Below are 20,463 nucleotides of genomic sequence, written 5' to 3' on the forward strand. Positions count from 1 at the left end.
AATAATAAACAATGTACATATTTGTGTGAGATTGTTATGTCAGATTTGATTAGAAAGCAATGTCAAGAGTCCAATGGATGGAATACTAAATCCTAACACAAGCATCCGGTTTATGCATTGTACCATCTGCTGTACCATGTGATTCTCTCTGCCTATGGTAAGCAGATTAAAAATATGCTATAAATCAAGAAGGAATTTATTTCACATTCAATTACACATTTATTTCTATGAGTACAGAATAGAATTTATATCAAGATATAAAATTCAATAATTGTTGAATGATATTAAGCTTATCTCAGAGCCTGTGCTGCATGCATTGTGCCTGGTCTGCATAGCACAGATTGAACAGTCATGTTCTTTTACCCTCAGTTTAGTTTAGAGATGTCGTATGGAATCAAGCCCTTTGCCCTTGAGGAATTAAAAAAACGTAATTCTTCAAGTTATGTCTTTGTTGATTCCATGACCAGTGGATGTCCTCTTGTATATAATGCAAATGCCCCGTCATTGTGTATAAGATAGGATACGGAATGCCAGTTGTAACAGCCCAACCCTGCTATTTCTGGACCTCTGCACAAATTGCTTTATTTTAGTCAGGATTGGAGAAATTTACTGAGGGAATGCAACAATCAGTTGATATGACCCCTATTTTGTCTTGGGTTGTGGTCGGATAACTCGGCAGACACCGGGAATTGAACATGGAGCTGCCTTAACCTGCATACTGTACAGCAAACAGTGAGAACTCAAGGATAGGCAATTCCAAAGTTTCAATTCATTGTAAATTGAAATAGGGCAGCGTCTGAAGGGATAATAAAAGAATTTATTACATTGTTAAATGCAACTTTTCCAGCAAAGCAATTTAGATGCATCCTAGGTCTAATTACTTCTAACGACAGAATAAATTGGAATTCTATTAATAAGTATAAGTTTTGCATAATAAATTATCCATTTCTACATGTAATCTGAATAATTTAGCATTTTATTACAGAATAAATCATTTCTCTAATGCAATATTAATACACTGCTGTGTTCTCTCAGAATTTCTGCAGCATCCTGACAACTGAGAACATAAGGACTTTTGGAGCAGAAACAAGCTAGTGTTCTCAACAAGCATTTATCTGCATCAATCTCCCCGACACAAGAAGCTTTACTCTTTATGCGGAGTTTATACGACGGTCACAATAATGGACTAATAATCCTGAGTACATGGGTTCAAATCCCACCATGGCAGCTGGACAATTTTAATTCATTTTTTAAAACTCTGGGAGGAAGAGAGCAAGAATTAAAGATGACTGTAAAGCTGTCAGATTGTCATATAAACCCAATGGGTTCATTACAGTCGGCGGCACCTGGTCTGGACCTGATGGACCACACCAAGCTGGAACAATAACAAACCAATTTAATTGGTTTTTTTCTGCTCTCTGAAATTGACCAACAATTTACAATGCCAAGAGAAAGCTCTCCAAGACCTCTTCACTGCACCGTCAAACAGCTGATAAAAATAGTTTTGCTAGTAATCCCCACCTCCCAAAGAAATGATAATGATTACTACAACAGAGAACTACAATGGGGAGGGAAGGAGAGAGAAGGAAAGCACGGGTTTCTTGCAGTTTCTCCTCTCCCCTGTCCCTCAGTCTGAAGAAGGGTCTCGATCCAAAACGTCACCCATTCCTTCTATCCAGAGATGATGCCTGTCCCACTGAGTTATTCCAGCATTTTTTGTCTATCTAGAACGGGGGAGGGACGGAGAGAGAGGGTAAGCAAGGGTAACTTAAGTTTCTCCTCACTTTCCCCTCAGCTAACAGTGAACAATTCTACATTTCCTTATCATCATCTGCTTTGATCTGTCATTTTCACAATTTACCCTTCCATAGCTCGTAACTCCAGCATTTTGTGTCTATCTTCGGTGTAAACCAGCATCTGCAGTTCCTTCCTGCACATTCCCTCACATAATAGAAACATAGAAACATAGAAAATAGGTGCAGGAGTAGGCCATTCGGCCCTTCGAGCCAGCACCACCATTCAATATGATCATGGCTGATCATCCAACTCAGTATCCTGTACCTGCCTTCTCTCCATACCCCCTGATCCCTTTAGCCACAAGAGCCACATCCAACTCCCTCTTAAATATAGCCAATGAACTGGCCTCAACTACCTTCTGTGGCAGAGAGTTCCAGAGATTTACCACTCTCTGTGTGAAAAATGTTTTTCTCATCTCGGTCCTAAAGGATTTCCCCTTTATCCTTAAACTGTGACCCCTTGTCCTGGACTTCCCCAACATCGGGAACAATCTTCCTGCATCTAGCCTGTCCAACCCCTGAAGAATTTTGTAAGTTTCTATAAGATCCTCCCTCGATCTTCTAAATTCTAGCGAGTACAAACCGAGTCTATCCAGTCTTTCTTAATCTTCACCATAATCTTAATGGTTCTTTATACCCACATAATCTGCATACCTGTGGAAATCAGCTCATCGAGCACAGACCAAGGTCTGAACCTCCCTGATCCGTTTGACTTCAACCAGTCACTGCCTTAAGCTGGCAAAACTTCCTTGGGGGGAAACAAATACAAAATGATATCTTCAACTTCTCAATTCTCCGCCTCATGCACACAGTGCTCAGTTTGAATCCACCCGTTCCTGCAGCTAGCTCTCTCTAAGCAGTAACTTAATTATGCCATTATTATGGTGCTGTGTAGTCTTAAATCTTGTGACAGCCTGACTCTCTGGCAACTCATCCTTGACGATGATTCCCTTTTTTTCATTACATATCAAATTTGCAGCACCTGAAAATGCTTAAAGGCTGGGAACAGTCAACAGTGTGGAAAACTAATGGCAAATTCAAGAGTCTTTTAATCATCTCAGATAATTCTGCAACACGGCTTTTGACATAGCGTATTTCAAGGATTTCTCCATTCTGAGTAAAGGTGCATTACTTAGGTACTTTTGGCAGGTAAATGTATTCAATAACCTTTTCGAAATGCTTGTTTCAAATGTGCAAGAGTACACAAGAATAATCATTGCTATTAGCTAGTTAAAACACAACTACAGCCTGGGGCTAACGAGCCCAGGTTGAGCTAAATGCAATTGAGTGTCTATTTTAGTCATACACTCATTTTAAATGGTGTTATATATTTCTACCATGTATACAGTTATAAAATAAACTATTAATGTAAATGGGATTATAAATTACCCCTCTAGCCAATAATATACCGACCAGACTTTCATCTGGAGAAACATTTGCATTGAATTTATTTGCAGGATGGGGATTTCCTGAAAGACTATATTTGGTACCCAAGCCTAATTGTCTTCAAGAAGGTGATGGGGAGACGGTCTCTTCAACCTTTACTCTTTAGGTCTTCACAATGTGTATGTGACTTAGAGCATTATCAGACCATCTAACTTCCTCCCTAGACCTAACATCATGCACTGGTCATGGGATAATATTCACAACCTAACATCCTGTTTGAATTTCCCTCTCCCTATCTCAATGATCCCTAAGTACTCCCCACTCATCAGACGGGTTAAACCAACTGTGAGGACAGTTAAAGTCTGGTCAGAGGAAGCGGACTTCACACTTCAGCAGTGTTTTGGAAACACTGACTGGAAGGCGTTTGCAGCCCAGGCCACCCTTGACTCCCACACGGACATTGATTCCTACACATCCTCTGTTCTGGACTTTATAAACTCCACCATCAATAGTGTCACCTCCCTCAAACAGGTGACCATATTCCCGAATCAGAAGCCATGGATGAACAGCGAGGTCAGGCTACTGCTGAAAGCACGGGACACCGCTTTCAGGTCAGGCGATGCTCGAGCCTACAGTTCAGCCAGGGCTAACCTGAAGAGGGGCATCAAGAAGGCCAAGCACTGCCATAAGCTCAGGATTGAGGAGCACTTCAACAACAACTCCGACCCCCGACGCATGTGGCAAGGCATCCAGGCCATCACGGACTACAGACCCTCCAACACCACCCCCACATCCAGCGACGCCTCCTTCCTTGAGGAGCTTAACCACTTCTATGGCCGCTTCGACAGGGACAATCTAGAGACAGCCATCAAGGCTGTGCTACCTGCCGATCACCAACCCCTCACACTCACCCCCTACGACGTATTCGTGGCACTGAGTAGGACTAATGCACGTAAAGCTGCTGGCCCTGACGGCATCCCCGGGCGCGTGCTCAGGGCCTGTGCTGCGCAGCTGACAGACGTCTGGACTGACATCTTCAACCTGTCACTTGCCCAAGCAGTTGTCCCCACGTGCCTTAAATCCACCTCCATCGTGCCAGTGCCAAAACACTCCACTGCGGCAAGCCTCAACGACTTCCGCCCAGTTGCACTTACCCCCATCATCACCAAGTGCTTCGAGAGGCTGGTCCTGGCACACCTCAAAAGCTGCCTACCCCCCACACTGGATCCCTATCAGTTTGCCTACCGCAAGAACAGGAGTGCGGAGGATGCCATCTCAACGGCACTTCACTCCGCCCTCTCCCACCTCGACAACAGAGACACTTACGTAAGAATGCTGTTCATCGATTACAGCTCAGCATTCAACACCATTATACCATCAAAACTGATCACCAAACTCGGTAACCTGGGCATCGACCCCTCCCTCTGCAACTGGATACTGGACTTTCTAACCAACAGACCCCAGTCTGTTAGGTTAGACAAGCACACCTCTTCAACCCTCACCCTGAACACCGGCGTTCCACAGGGCTGTGTGCTGAGCCCCCTCCTCTACTCCCTCTTCACCTATGACTGCACACCTGTACATGGTACTAACACCATCATCAAGTATGCAGATGATACAACGGTGATTGGCCTCATCAGCAACAACGATGAGTCGGCCTACAGGGAGGAGGTCCAGCACTTAGCAGCATGGTGCGCTGACAACAACCTGGCCCTTAACTCCAAGAAGACCAAGGAGCTCATTGTAGACTTCAGGAAGTCCAGGGGCGGCACGCACACCCCCATCCACATTAACGGGACGGAGGTGGAACGTGTTTCTAGCTTCAGGTTCCTGGGAGTCAACATCTCCGATGACCTCTCTTGGACCCACAATACCTCAACTCTGATCAAGAAGGCTCACCAGCGTCTCTTCTTCCTGAGGAGACTGAAGAAGGTCCATCTGTCTCCTCAGATCCTGGTGAACTTCTACCGCTGCACCATCGAGAGCATCCTTACCAACTGCATCACAGTATGGTATGGCAACTGCTCTGTCTCCGACCGGAAGGCATTGCAGAGGGTGGTGAAAATTGCCCAACGCATCACCGGTTCCTCGCTCCCCTCCATTGAGTCTGTCCAAAGCAAGCGTTGTCTGCAGAGGGCGCTCAGCATCGCCAAGGACTGCTCTCACCCCAACCATGGACTGTTTACCCTCCTACCATCCAGGAGGCGCTACAGGTCTCTCCGTTGCCGAACCAGCAGGTCCAGGAACAGCTTCTTCCCGGCGGCTGTCACTCTACTCAACAACGTACCTCGGTGACTGCCAATCACCCCCCCACCCCCCGGACACTTATTATCACTTATTATTATTATTTAAATCATTTGCTATGTCGCTCTTCCAGGGAGATGCTAAATGCATTTCGTTGTCTCTGTACTGTACACTGACAATGACAATTAAAATTGAATCTGAATCTGAATCTGAATCTGAATCTGATTCTTGGGAAGACACAGTGGTGCAGGGGTAGAGGTGCTGCCTTACAGCACCAGACACCCAGGCTTGATCCTGACTATGGGTGCTGCCTGTCTTGTGGATTTTTCCAGGTACTCTGGTTTCCTCCCATATTCCAAAAACGTGCAAGTTTGTAGGTTAATTGGCTTCTACCAATTACTCTTAATGTGTAGGATAGAACTAGTGCATGAGTGATCGCTGGTCGGCGTGGACTCGGTGGGCTGAAGTCTCTGTTTCCACGCTGTATCTCTAAACTAAACTAAACTAAACTCCTATCATACCAGCTTTGGTCTGCTCATCTCACATCTACAGTGGACAGTATTCCCTGGGAAATGTCTTCTCATTTTGCACTGTACAACTGTTGCATTGCAAGATGACAATAAAGGTTGATTTGATTTGATTTGATTGACACAAGAATGATCTCTGATACCAACTCTTTAAAGCACAACAACACGGGGCTAACTAAAGAGGATGTTGACCCGAAACACCACCCATTCCTTCTCTCCAGAGGTGTTGCCTGTCCCGCTGAGTTACTCCAGCATTTTGGGTCGACCTGGGGCTTTCACAATGCTATGTGGCAGAAGGAAGTTCAGATTTAGTAGTATTGTAGAGTGTAGATGAATGCCTTGGGTGGAGAATTGGAAGGCAAGCAGGCTGCTTTGAATTGGAAGCTGTTGAGCTTCTTGAGTAATCATGGAGATGTATTAATACTGAAAAGCAGGAAGTATTCCATTTCACCGCTAACCTGGGATGTGCACATGATTAGGGAGCCACAGCATCATAGAACATTCAGCCGCTGGCCAGGTTTGATGGCATGTTCCGATTCTGTTTCAGTCATTGTAACTTGCAGAATGTTCGTGGGAAATGTGATGATTAGATGGAGTTGAAAGTTAAGGAGAGTTCATTAAGAATGATCCCAGGAATGAATAGGTTAACCAATGATGAGCGTTTGTTGGCACTGGGCCTGTACTCGCTGGAGTTTAGAAGAATGAGGGGGGGGGCCTCATTGAAACATACAGAATAGTGAAAAGGCTTGGATAAAGTGAATGTGGAGAGGATGTTTCCACTTGTGGGAAAGTCTAGGACTAGAGGTAATTGCCTCAGAATCAAAGAACGTTATTTTAGTGAGGAGATGAGGCGGAATTTATTTGGTCAGAGGGTGGTGAATCTGTGGAATTCTTTGCCACAGAAGGCTGTGGAGGCTGGCAGCGGATATTTTCAAGGCATTGATAGATTTTCGATTAGTAGAAGTGTCAGAGGTTATGGGGAGACGGCAGGAGTATGGGGATAGGAGGGAGCGATAGATCAGATATGATTGAATGGTGGAGTAGACATGATGGGCCGAATGGCCTAATTCTACCCCTATCATTCCTATGACCTTAAGACTCTTTTGTTGGAGACGGTCCAACTAAAGTGAGACATTTGGCCAGGTACATGGAGAGGAAAGGTTCAGAGGGGCATGGGTCAAACACAGGAGAATGGTACTTGCATCTTGTTTGGCATGGATGACCTGCGCTGAAGGGCCTGTTTCTTTGCTGTATGATTTTATGACTCCCAAAATGTCTAACCGACTCTCCTTAACTTTCCAATGCATCGTGGCACTTATTGTGTCAATGTCCATTGCCGCAACAGTTTATCCTCATCTTGGTGCATGCAGATACAAGCCATTTCTTTACCTGAGGAAGCAAAAATGGAATTGAACACAGCACAATTATCTGCAAACATTCTCCTTTTCAATATTGTGTTAGAATAAGGGTTAATTGATAACTTACTGAATTAACTGATGGGTGGAACTGGGACTGTGGCCTGAGGAACTCCTGCTGCAAAGTCTTTTAGGGTTGAGATATTTGTCCTCTAACTACCAAAACGTTCTTTCTTTATGCGAGTTAAAATTCTGGCTAGTGGCAAATGACAGCCTCAAAAGATAGCTTTCACTTCCAAGGCACTAGCCTTCACCTCACTTCTAGAATTCAGTTCCCCTGCTCACATTTGGATCAAGTCTGTAGTGAAGTCTGCAACCAGTGATCCTACTGAAACTCAATCTGGGAACCAATGAGCAGGATATTGGTAAATAATTGTCGATTGATAGCACGATTACTATATGAGATTATAGAACAAAGTTCTTTCCATTATAAATGTGAATGTAACAATTTGTAATATAGAAGCCTGACAAAATGATATATGATTTATAATAAAACTTCCAGCAGAAAATTGAATAGTATTCAAGATTGAAAAATATGCTGTGTAATGGGGAAACAGTTCAGATAATGGGATTTATTGGAAGCTAATGCTTGGTTGTTCCAATGGCTTATTTTTGTGCTTTGCTATTCCATAATTCTATATCAGATCTGTTTTCTTCCTTATAAACACCAATTGAAATATAGCCTGCACTAGGGTGGCGACATCTTGTGTCAGCTGGTTGCATGGTCCTGCGTGAAATGACATGAAGACTCTCACACTCTCAGTCTGAAGAAGGGCCTCGACCCAAAACTTCACATATTAAGGGCCTGTCCCATTTGGACGTGCTAATCCACGAGTTTAGAAGACCCTAGACGAGTTGGAAAAAAAAGGTCAAGGTCGTGTTGACTCGCCGAAGTAAAAGACCTCCTACGACTATGTCTACGACCTCCTACGACCCCTCCTCGACCTCAGTCTTCCACACCTAAGACCAACTACGACTAGCTACGAGTGGAAAATGATCACATGATAAAATAATGTCATGTTTGCATTTTTTTTCTCGGGCCAGTTACCGACCTTTTCACCAACGACTATCTACGGCTACCTACGACTACCATCACGACCTATCCATGACCTACCTACGAGTAAAATGTGTCCATTGTTTCCATGCCGACCTTTTTTTTACTTGTGGACATTTTTTATCAGGCTGGAAAAAACGCTGCAACCTACTTGAGGCCACGAGTACGCGGAGACCACTCACGAGCATGAGGAAGAGTTACGAATACCTCCTACGACCTCGTGGCAACCATGCTGCGAGTATGAGTCAAGGGCAAACTCGGCAGAGGTCGCCAATTAGGTCGTGAAAGTGGGACAGGGGCTTTACTTTTCTCCAGAGATGCTGTCTGACCTGCTGAGTTACCCCAGCTTTTTGTGTCGATCTTCAGTCTAAACCTGCATCTGCAGTTCCTTCCTACACATGAAGACTCCACAATCAGGTTCAAGAGACTAAGACACAAAAAGTCATTAATTGGCCCAAAGTTCACAACTTCACTGAAAGGTGTCTCAGAATGACTGATATGAGGAATGATAAATGTCACTGGATGTAATGTGGCTCATTCTCGTGGTTAGGAAGATTTTATTCAATGTAAATCAGAATCATGCTTGTACTTTGTATCTAGCATAGGCTGCACTTGGGAGTGCTTCGTATGATAGAGTAGAGGGACTTTCATTGCAACTGATGCCATGCTAGAATTTCCCTGGGTGTGTTTGATAGGACAATGCAGAGGAAGTTTTAGTTTGTAACTGAACAATACTGTATTTGGCATGGGAATGTTTAATTAGATAGTGCACAGGGAACGTTTTATCTAACGTCCAGTTCAACAGGCCAAGATATGTTTGGTAGGACGATGTGCGCATGATGTTACTAATGTAAGTGCAGTAGTATTTAGTTATGTTACTAACCTACAGGGAAAGGAAAGGAAAAAAAATCCTGTGTAGGTAATTTCTCAAAAAAGACTGACAGTAGAATCACTTGGAAATTGAAGTACGTCAGGTTTTAAACATGAAAATATATCTGAAAATCATGAGAAACTTTGGGAAATCTTTGTACCAATTGTGGAACTGCAATGAGGATAAAAGACAGTGGAGATCAGGAAGGGGTCAGTGTTGCTCAAACAGCTTGAGGGGCCAAATCCTTCTCCTGACTGGTATGACGTACAATATTACTTCAATACAGCATGTTACTGAAGCTGCAGGCATTGCAAGACAGCACTTCATCAACTTAGACCCTGACCTATAGCTAAGATGTGTTTGCTTAGCAATAGGCTTCTCAGCAGCTAGGATCCCAGTTAATGCTCTCAGATACTGTCCTTAATTCAAACCATGAGGATTTATTTTCTATTGTATTCTCTTCCTTTGCTTCTTCTCCCTTCTGAATTATCAACAGCCAGCTGGTTAGTAAGAGGGGAATGGGAGGAATATGTAAGCTACGTGTGGAACAAGCTGTTCATACCTACTCCATCATTTTTATATGTACTTGAAACATTAACCTCTCATCTCTTCCAGCTGCTGAAGGGCCTGGTGTTCCTTTGCTGTTTCAAGTTTTATTTCAGGAGTCCAATGCTTTGACTAATTTCAGCTCCATCTGCTGGTTAACACATCCCACACAGGTTCCCCTTGTGATTAAAAACATAGGTTTAATAAAAAATGTTTTTAAAAATTGAAATGAAAGAAAATGTTAGAAGGATCAAAACAGTGTTTTAATACATATTTAATTTGTTTGTTTCAATCCATTATTCAAAAGAGCGCCAGAGCATTCTTCTGGAATCCCAGCCAAAAACCAACTCAACAAGCATATTAAAGACAAGTTGATAATCTCACTGTTCACCAGGGATATCCAATAAAGTAAAAACTCTCTTTGCTTACATGACTGTACAAGCGCTGGGCAATTCAGCCTCTCAAGCCCCTACTGTCAGTCAATGAGATCATGGCTTCATGCACTTTAGCTCTATTTCCCTCTTTTGACTTCCTAACCCTCAACACCCACATCAAAGAAAAGTATCAATCCTTGTTTTGAAATTTCCGGTTGAAAATGTCCCTTCAGCATCTTGGTTCCAAGTTTTCCACTATTTTTTTATGTGAAATTATAGAATCATTTTAACTTACGAGAAAAAACAATCAGTTCATTGAGTGGATACTTTCCAACTAATAAAATCCCTTCATCTCATTTTCCATTCTCCATAGCCCTGCAAATCATTTTCTCTTATGTGCTTGTCCTTATATTTTTGGAAAACCCTGAGAGGTTGTTTCATGCATCTTTCATGTCTGTGATATGGTGGAGTCCATGAGGCATTCCTTCTCTTATCTGTAGACTTCCCCCCTTCCCTGCCACTATAAAAGAACATGCTTGCTTTCTGAAGCCTAATTCTGATGATAGATATTAACTTGAACCATTAATTATGTTACCCCTACACAGACATTGCCTGGCCTCCTTGCTCTAATACTCCACACTTTACTTATGTATCAAAGAATCGCAAATATTGTAGTTATCACTCGCTGAACCTGTCTTGGTATTTTCAAAGGTGTATCTACACATACAACAAACCAATCTGTTTCCACAAATCCTTTTAAAATGTGGTCCTGATTATTTTTCTTTTTATTGTGGGATTTGCCCTTTAATGGATGAGATTTAATTTGAACTCTATGCCCTAATATTTGAGGTTTCTCTCATCAGAATAAATAATTGCTTTATGTTGCCTATTTAATTCTTCAATTAATTATTATAATCTGGCAATCTTGTATATTTGGGAATAACCTACTCATCACTCAATTCTTTTAAGCATTACCTTCTGGTGAATCTGTACGGCACACTCTCCAATTCCAATATCTTCTTGGTGAGACATGGACAGGAGTTTCATCAATTTTGAATTTTAAGATTTGTTTGTGAATTTTTAAGTTGCATTTCGGAGAGGAATAGCGGGATGTTGTATACTGCATCGTTCTCACCGAAGGCAACATAATGTCAACATCTTGTTAAAATAGTCTGTAGATGAGTTTCTCTTTAAAGAGTAAGCAATAAATATCAGTAAGAAAATAGAAGTTGGACCTCTTTTATTTCTGAACCAAATTTTAAATTCCCAGTAATTACTGTGATTTACAGTGCTATAACAGTGTGTTTGTTTCATGCAGGATTTTATTGTAATCTGGAATTCATTGATGAGAAGGATAGGAGAAGCATTTTGATGGTCACTTCCAAAAAGGAAACAGAGAGAGCAAGAATTTACAAGGTTATGGGGAAAGACAAAGAGAGTTGAAAAACCAGTATAGGTATGAAGAGCTTATTTCTCTGTGGTATTATTTGGCACTAGCACTTCAATTTATCTAAGGTACCAGAGAGCTGTGGCTCCTCGTGCTGTCTACCCTGCAGGAATCGGGAGTAGGTGAGAGAGGAGGAAAACGATATTGGAAGACAAAATGAGCATAAATTAAATAATGTGGAAAATAAAAAATTGTAACGGATCGGCCTGATATTTGCTAAAACAACGTGATAAAGATATACTTACATTAATTCACTGCATTTAATGCTGTTGACAATATTCAAACAACAAATGACTTTTGCATATGAAGTGCACTGATGATTGTTATGCAGGCAAACACATATAATTATATAAAACACATGCAAAGCACCAAGCTTGCACTGCAGCAATCCCCGCATCAGTGTGTGAATAAAGTGTTGCAAGCTTGACATTTATGTTCACATCTCCCATTAAATCTCGGGAAAGCAATGCAAATGTTAGCAAATTATAGTTGTTAATGATTTCATTTGTACTCCTATTCACACGGTGTGCTCAGTAATACAATACTGCGAATTGAAGAGGAGGAAGCTGAAGTATTTAATATTAATATTTCCACCCGAGTCTTGAGGTTATTTTATTTTGAAACTGCTGCTGATGTGGGAGGCCTTATTGGTGACCATATAACCATTAGCACTGGCATTCATTGCGACAATCACTGATCAGTGACCTGGAGTTAAAGCCCTTTTCAACTTGAGTATCGAGACCTAGTGACACAGCCCTCGCTTACATCAGCTGGCTCATCATATTAAGGGGTAATAAGGGAGGAGGAAAGTAGATGTTGCTCTGTTTTTAGTGGGCACTGTTTTAATCATCACACAGCAATTCATCTGATAGTAATCAGATCCCCTTGCTGTACAAACCACCTGATCTTCAGTCGACTGATAGCAACATAATGTAAATTGGGCGGATTCTACAACAGGCAAATGACCCACTGCAACAGTTCGCCAAACACTTGTACTCAGTCCGCAAAGACCAACTGGATCTCCCGGTTGCTAACTCCTCTTCCCCTTTCCCTACTGACCACTCTGACCTGGGCTTCCACCATCGTAAGAGCGAGGCCACAGCAAACTGGAGGAACTGCACCTCGTATTCTGCTTGGGTAGTTTACAACCCAATGGTATGAACATTGAATTCTCCAATTTTAGGTAACCTCTAACAACCCTCACCTCCCCCTCCCCTTTCTCTCCCACGCCTCCCTTTCTTCTCTCCCACCCACTCTCCTGTGCCCCACCTGGAATTACACCCATTTCTCCCTTCCACCTACATTCCTTCATCTGGCTTCACAATTTGCAACTATCCAACCTGCTTGTCTCACACCTTCTGTTTTTCCCCCACTGGCATCTGCCTACCAAAAACAATCTCTTGCATGTGTTACCCTATTACCTGCCACGTTTTGTCCTGCCCCTCCTCTCTTCCAGCTTTCTTTCCCTACCCCTACAAACAGTCTGAAGAAGGGTCCCAATCAAAAACATTACTTAACCATCCAGGTATGCTGCTGACCTGCTGAATTACTCCAGCACTTGTGTCTTTTTTTGTAAACAAGCGTTGCAGTTCCTGGTTTCTACCAGCAGCCTTAATCTTGTGAAGTAAAATTGAAAAAAATATATCCAATTTAGTTGAACACATAGATTTGTGAAATAATTCTACTAAATCGGCATTGTTGATCATTTGGGAATCAGCAGGAACAAGAGTAAGAATTTAAAGTCCAACAATTTTGGGGCATTTATTACATTATAAATCCATGCATGATTGCTTAATGATTATTGGGATGTTTCTTCCCTCTTCTCACTCCACACTGTGTATGCCATGGAAACCCCAGGCAATTTAACCAATTATTCCTACCCTGGTGTGAGGTGCTCCCATTTCCCTGCCGCTTAAGGGAACGAATGTTAATTTGCAAACTGCCCACTCTCAAGGCAAATAAACTATCAGTAAAAGCAATCTCATGAGATGGTTCACTTTCAGTCCTATCACATTATATTTTTGCAGATTTTTATATTTACATGCAACTCCTTACCAATCAGACGCCATGGACATCCATGTTACTTTAAGAAAAAGCCACTCCTGCAACTGATTCACAATATCAACAGATATGAACTGTCCATTGGGTCAGAGGCCTGCAGATTGAAAGCCCATCTCAACACTAGATTTACATAACCTCGACCAAAGCCAACACAACACTCAGTGCTTCATTACTACGTTTTGCGTTAAAGACGTGAAAAGATGTAATGTAATGATTGAAGGATCGCTGTTCAAGAAGAATAAAAAGAGCCTTCATCATCCGAGTTTGTTTTGCTGGAAAAGATCTTGAACTGACAACAAAAGTAACGTGCATTTATTTTGCACATTAACAGAGTAAAATTGTCCCATGGTGCTTCAAAGGAACATAATCAAACAAAACATAACAACGAGGCAGAGCCGGAGATATGAGCGCAGGTGAGATGAATCTTTAAAGTATTTTAAGGGAAGGGGAGGGAAGTTGAGGTGGAAAGACAGCAATATTTATCAAGGAATTCTAAGCCTAAGAGTTTAACAATTGAAAATTCATGACAATAATCTGTGACACCAAGAGAATGCAGATGCTGGAATCGGAGCCCAAAAGACAAACTGCTGGAGGAACTCAATTGGTCAGGCAGCATCTGTGGAAGGATAGGAGTGTTGATGTCTAAGAAACCATTTTCGATGATTGTCACGAGATGATGAGGCCATGAAAGCATTTGAAAACAATGGTAATAAATTAACATTTAGGAGCTGCTTAACCAAAGTCAATGTAAATCAATCTGTAGGAGGCTTGGTTGAATCAGAATGCAAGACACAACAAGGGCAGCTGAAATCTGGTTGGACTCAAGTTTAAGCAAAGTGGAAGGTGGGAGGCTGGCCAGGATTACATTTAAACAGTGAAAATTACATGTTACAGAGTTGTGGCTGAGGGTGAAAAGTGTAGAAGCAAACCAGGCGGTACATCGTTCCATGTACTTTGATTCGTCACTCCTACTCATTCCCTCTGTGAGAACAACTATGTGGCCAAGATTAAGAACAAACCAGAGCTCAGAATTTTTGCCCTGCCAAGCTCTTAGCATTTGATTTGCCCTTCGAGTAACGTGTGGCCTCACATGCCTTCACATCTCCCACTGTGATTATGTTCCTGTGAAGTTCCTTAGAACATTTTATTTTGTTAATGCCCCAAAATCCTAAATTACCGCTCCTGTGCTACACTGAGGGAGATGCACACTATGAAGGAAGTACATTTTTGCATGTTTATTAAGCTAAGGGCTTGTCCATGCACTAGGTTAAACATAAATAATCCTATTTCGCACGTACTCTGGCATTCTTACATTCATCTCTGATGATGTCATGACTTCATATTATTTGGCCATTTCGGATATCGCTCTGAGGGAATTATCCGCCACCCTTTTGAACTGCAACAGCTCATAATTGGCTGAAAATAATGGTCTCGGATGTCGGATTGGCGAAAGGTAGTTTAGGAATTCAAATAATTCATTCTTCACATTACCTTTTGCAGAATTAAAACGTATAAATAATCTCACACAAACCCTTGGAAACAGCAGGAACCGGTTCAGCCAGCAAATCTTTTCCAATCTTAATGTTGATATGATACCAAAAAAAATTTGACATCGGCTTTGAAATCCCGCTGTTTGTAATCTTTTATTATTAAATCCCCAGGCGATTACAGTGTGCTGTTGGACAGTGATAGACTCAGATATGTGACCCAGCAAGTCCTTAAGAGGAAGGTCAAGGACATATCAATATAATGAATAGAGTTAACAACCATAGTAGCCAGCCTGTTTTCAGCTGGAAATTGAAAGCTCTTATTAACCCAGTCAGCATGCCTGAAGAACTGACACTGACATGTTGCTGGATTTCAATTCTGCTGCTTGTGAAGCTGCCCCTGAGATTTAACAGATTGAAGAAAGATCCCAATAACAATCCTGTCAGGAATAGGAGGAGGAAGAACAATGAAAGCTTTAGCACAAACCCTTCCTCTCCCCTCCCCCTCTGACTTTCGTAGCACTTTCCAGATATCTTTCATTTTGGATTTGACTTAACACCGTACACTCTGATAAGAGGATTTCAACATTTGAAACCTGTGTCTGTAACAGGCACTTGCGGACAGAGTGGATATAGGATAAAACTCCCGCTATACAATAGCGTCAAAAACAAATAATAGACTATGTCATGGGGCAAATGCAGAGTCATATTGGAATCAGAGTATGCGGTCCTATAATACACGCCCAGAGCTGGGACAATGGGAGAATGGCCTATGTACTGTTGACAACCAAATGGAGAGAGAGATGAAGGGTTACAATCCAGAGGGAGGTGATAGAAGCACAAGGCAAGGTCAAGATTATCAATTAGACTTTATTTGGTCCCTTGTCCTTGTGACAGTTCATCTCTGCACAGCTCATTTCCAACCAGACCCAAGAGAGGGCCAATGCACAGAAGCTAAATGTAACTAAATTTAAAAAAATAGGAGAACAAGCAGATCACATGGTTCTTTGAGTTTACTGTGGCTCTCATTAAGATCACCTCTGATCTGATCTTGGCCTCAGCTCTATTTTCCTGTCTGTTTCCTTCTCCTCGCATGTCAAGTCAAGTCAAGTTTATTCGTCACATACGCATACGAGATGTGCAGTGAAATGAAAAAGTGGCAATGCTTGCGGATTGTTCAAAAAAACTACAAACAGAATGGAACAGAATCACATATTCACATATTACATATTTGTGGGAGGAAAAAAAAGAAAAAAAAAGAAAAGAAAAAAATCATCCTGTCGAGGTTGACCATGTTCAATAATTCAACCCCCCACCCCCCCCCCCCAGCTCTTTGGGGTAGAGAAATCCAAAAATTCAGGTCCTCTTGAGATAAGAAACTCTTATTCTCTGTCTTAAATGGATGATCCTTGTCATGAATCCATGTTCCTTCGTTCTGAATTGCTCACGAGGGAAAGTATCAAACATGTTGTGTCTCTCCGAACATTTAATGTTTCAATAAGATCCCCTCTTATTCATCTAAACTCCAGGTATAGGCCCAACCTACTCAGCCTTTCCTAATTAAATCATCTTTAATCTCAAGAATCAACCAAGCAAATCTTTTTCTCATCTGCCTGCATGACAAGAATATCTCTCCATAAATATGGGACCAGAATGGGCACAGCACTCCAACGGCGATCATGACAACATCCTGCATAGTTGGAGCATGACTTCCTTTCTTTTATACTTTATCTCTTTTCAAGATGGACCCCTACATTGCCTTCCTAATTACAAGTAGCACCTGCACATTCATTCTGTGCACAAAGACCCTTGGATCCCTACGTGCAACAGGTTTCTGCAGTAAATTTAAACAATGGCTCGCATTTCTATTATTTCTACCAATGGGGACAACTGAATGATTCCCCACATTCTACAGAGTCAGAGTCATACAGCACGGAAACAGGTCCTTCGCCCCAACTCGTCCATGCTGACTGAGATGTCCCATCTCAGCCAGTCCCATTTGCCTGTGTTTGGCCCAAATCCCTCTAAAACATTCCTATCTTTGTACCTGTCTAAGTGTATTTTAAATGCTGCTGTAGTACCTGCCTCACCTACTTCACTGGCAGCTTGTTCCACATAGCTACCATCCTCTAAGTGGAAAAAGTAGCCCCTCAGGTGTGTATTAAATCTTGCCCCACTCACCTTATACATATGTCCTCTTGTTTTTGATTCCCCAACCCTGGGTAAATGACTGTGCATTCACCCTATCTATTCCCATCATGATTTAATCCTGACCCCCCCCACTCCCCCCTCCCTCTCTCTCCCGTGCCCTTCCTGGAATCACACCTTTTTCTCCTCTCCCTTTCCACCTACATTCCTTTCTCTAGTTTCACAATTCACAACTCTTCCTGTCCTGTCCACTCTTCCAATCCCAACAACCAACTCCACCTTCCTGCCCTGTATTCTGCAACCTCTACATTATATCATCAATGTTCTTTCGTCTATGTTCTCACACTCTAACTTCTATGAATGTTCACTCATTGACCAGAATACCTTGTTTTCAGATTAAACCTATGTTCATCCCAGTTTTACCCTATCAATGACACCCCTGTTCCTCCTCCTCCCTGCAGCTTAACAAACTTTTTTGTTCCCAGTTTTGATGCAGGATCTCTGACTCTAGACATTAACTGTTTCTCTTCCCACTGATGCTACTGGACTCGCTGAGTTTTTCCAGCATTTTCTGAAATCAATTCTGCCCCAGGCTCATTTTGCCAAAAGAAGGACTGTGGTTACTATTAACATCCAGGCTACAGAATGCTGAACAACAACAACAAAAGTAAATGAGCCAGGAAGATAATGCATTGTTTTTCTATTGATTTATTTCCTAATTTACTAAGAGTCAATCTATTAGTTCAGGACAATACTACTCTGATTCAGGTTCAATTTAAGGTCAAACCTAGATCTGCCCTCACTCGAGTGTGGTCTGTGATTTATGTCATTGAACACAAATCTTGAACAGCAATCTAAAAATAGCAAGAAAAAACAGCCCTTCAGAAGTTTAAGCTCAACACTGATGGTTTCAGCAAGCTCTGCACACGATGTAGATTCTGCCTTCTGTCAGTAATCCACGCACACTAACATGGAAGAACGTGTGGATCTACCCACGTGTGAGGTTGTGGGGAGTTTAGGGGAAAGAATGCTGGCCTGAGATTTGGTGACAACTCACTTGGCACACTGCACTCGGTCAGTGTGCCTGCAAGGGTCGCCAGCTGGTTAGCCCACAACAAAAGCCTTTCGCTGTACCTCGGCACGTGTGACACTAAACTAAACTGTAGTGTTCCCACAGGATTGTGATACAAACACCTTCATCAGAAAATGTGCCCGATTCTTCTTCCTTTATCCCTCCAATCCTGTGTCTTTTAACTGTCATAAGTGTACCTGCCTCGACCACTTCTCTGCCTGTTTGTTCCATGTAAGCACCACCCACTGTGTGAACAAGCTGCCACTCAGCCCCTTTTTAAATCTTTTTCTTCTCACCTCAGACCTGTGCCGTTGAGTTTTAATCTCGTCTCCCTAACATGGGGAAGAGATTATAGCTCTTTGCCTTATCTATGCCCCTCATCATTTGATATATCCCTATAAGGTCCCCTTTCAGTCTCCTACGCTCCAAGCAGATAAGACACAGTTTATCCACCCTGCCCTTGTCGTTCAAACCATCCAGACCCTACAACAGCCTGATCATTTTTTTTGGCACCTGTTCTTACATAATTACATCTCTCCTGTAGCAGGATGACCAGAACTGTGTACTACTCTAAGGAGGGTCTCGACCCAAAACGTCCCCCATTCCTTTTATCCAGAGATGCTGCCTGTCCCGCTAAATTACTCCAGCTTTTTGTGTCCACCTTCAATTTAAACCAGCATCTGCAGTTCTTTCCTACACAAGTGTATTGCAAATGCTGTTGTACTTGCACCCCAGGTCTTTCTGTACTTATGTACTTAATCTATGAACCAATGTTGTATAACGTTAGTACCTCCACCAATGTAAAGCACTTTGGTCAACAAGAGTTGTTTTTTAAACGTGCTATAGAAATAAAAAGTGACTTGACTTGACTTGACTTCTGTCCTCCTCAGTGCTCTACCATTTACCATGCAAGTTCTGTCCTACCGAAATGCAACATCTCGCATTAATCTGAATTAAACTCCATTTGCCATTCCTCAACCCATTGGCCCAGTTGATCAAGATCCCATTATGTTCATGGATAACTTTCTTCACTGTCCACCACACTACCAATTTTAGTGTCTTCCGCAAATGTACTAACCTTGCCGTCTAGATTCATATACAGTTAACAGAAATAACGAGCAGCAGTTGGCCCAGCACTGATCCCTCAGGTGCACTGCTTGTTACAGGCCTACAGACTGCAAAAACAACCTTCTAACATCACCCTCTGTCTCCTACCATCAAGCTAATTTTGGATTCAATTGCTAAATCGCTCTCGTTCCCTGTGATCTAACCGTCCAGACCAGCCTACCATGCGGTACCTCGTCAAAGTTTTCGAGTTAGACAGCATCTACTGCACTGCCATCATCGATCTTCTTAGTCGCCAGTTCAAAGAACCATCAAATTCATGAGATACGATTTCCCATACAGAAAGCCATGCTGACTATCCCTGATCAGCCATTGTTTTTCCACTAACTCCTCCATTAACTTTCCCAACATTGACGTAAGGATCACCAGTCCGTATTCCACAGGTTTTTCCTTGAATCCCCTCTTAAATAGAAGGACAGTATTAACTATCCACAACCTTGACTATCGATTAACAGATATCTCTGCCAGGCTTCCTGGAATTTCTTCTTTAGCTTCCCACAATGTCCTCAGATTCACGTGATCAAGAACCGGGGATTTATCTACCATCATATATTTTGAAATGTCCAGTAATTGTGAGTTATCAGATAGATTTATACTCCTTCAAGTAACAATTAGTACAGTCAGCAGAGATAAAATAAAAATCACCATTTTACTGTTAAATAATTGGATCCTATCATGTCTGTGGCTTGCATACTAAAAATTAAAGTGAGATTTGTTTTAAGGTGTTAGGTTAAAAAAAGACACTATGGTTGTGCTTTGGAATGAAGAATTTGACTGCCACCTTGATGGTGAGAGATTAGCAGCACAGTCGTGGTGGCACAACCTGAGAACCTGCTCTGAGGAAATGTTTCATGCTCAGAGAATATTACGAGCTGTTCTAGCTCATCAACTCGAGGCTTTAGCAGTCAGC

General features: G+C 42.2%; 1 protein-coding gene across 6 annotated transcripts in view; it reads right to left on the reverse strand.

Annotated features, from left to right (window-relative positions):
- camta1 (calmodulin binding transcription activator 1) overlaps positions 1 to 20,463 on the reverse strand; it is an 880,549-nt gene that overhangs the window by 519,767 nt on the left and 340,319 nt on the right. The gene's annotated exons all lie outside the window — the stretch shown is intronic.

Source organism: Amblyraja radiata, chromosome 31, assembly GCF_010909765.2.
Source record: "Amblyraja radiata isolate CabotCenter1 chromosome 31, sAmbRad1.1.pri, whole genome shotgun sequence".
NCBI classification, from domain to species: Eukaryota; Metazoa; Chordata; class Chondrichthyes; order Rajiformes; family Rajidae; genus Amblyraja; species Amblyraja radiata.